Raw genomic sequence first — 1,059 nt, 5'->3', positions numbered from 1 at the left:
GTGTGGCGTTCTCTCGCTGGCACAGATTTTCTGCCGTTCAGCAGTGCATGTTCAGGTGCTCTCCCTGAGAAATGTACTGGCTTGGTCAGTGTTCAGGCACGGCAGCAATTTTATTACAGCCAGCTTGCAGTTTTTTTGGTTTTGTTTTTTTTTTAAATTGTCTGTCCAAGCCGGGTCATGGTCCTTTTTAGCACTCATCTCTGACATGGGAATGGTGATTACCTTCCTCATTAACATAACGACACGCAGGGGTGCCAGCTTTGCCTCAGGGAATCATCACCTTTGCAACCATGGGGACACAAGGGGAAACTATGGAAACACTTCAGACAGCTGTCTTTGGCTCACCGCCATCCTTGCTTAGCAGGTTTGCTACCTCAGCGTACCCCAAATATCCCCTTCCCCCACAGGCGTAACACATTTTTTCCTGCCACACTGACTGAGGGACTGTACGTCACGGGCCTGCCTTCTAAGCTGGGCCCATTTCCAAGCAACCCCACCATCCAAAAGGGAGACAAAGCAATGGCCAGGCTCTCTTGATTGAGCAAAGATTTTTTTTTCTCCATACAGAGTCATCAATGCATCCTCGGAGAGTTAAATTGCAAACTGGCTAAGTTTTAACTTTGTCCTTTGACAGCTCACTCTGTCCTCGACAGCCAGCCACAGCAGCCAGCTGGTGGTGCGCACGCAAAGTCCTTTTTTCAGGATCGTGCCAAGTCAGACATGCCTGTGTATCCCCATAGCTGGGCATCGTTGTCCTCACGCATTTTATGCCTGGAGAATGAAAAGCTGTTACGGAGGTCCATTAAGAGATTCATCCGTTCATACGCTGCGTTGAGCAGCAGGATACTTCTCTTGCAGCATCCTAGTTGTCTGCTCCAATCTGCCAAGGGCATTGAAGAGCCTCGTCTTGTCTGCCTTGCTGAGGCCCCGGGAGTGGAGGAAGCCATGTTATGCAGCAGAGTCCAGGGTCACGGCCTGATGTGTTTCGGGGGAGATGTGTACATCTGACTGTGCCATTGTCCTATCAGCATTGTCACAGTTACGCTATTTACGTGTATG

This window comes from Alligator sinensis, unplaced genomic scaffold (genome assembly GCF_000455745.1).
Source record: "Alligator sinensis unplaced genomic scaffold, ASM45574v1 scaffold621_1, whole genome shotgun sequence".
Classification (NCBI taxonomy): Eukaryota; Metazoa; Chordata; order Crocodylia; family Alligatoridae; genus Alligator; species Alligator sinensis.
The sequence above is the reverse complement of the archived record's forward strand: the minus strand, read 5'-3'. Positions refer to the sequence as shown.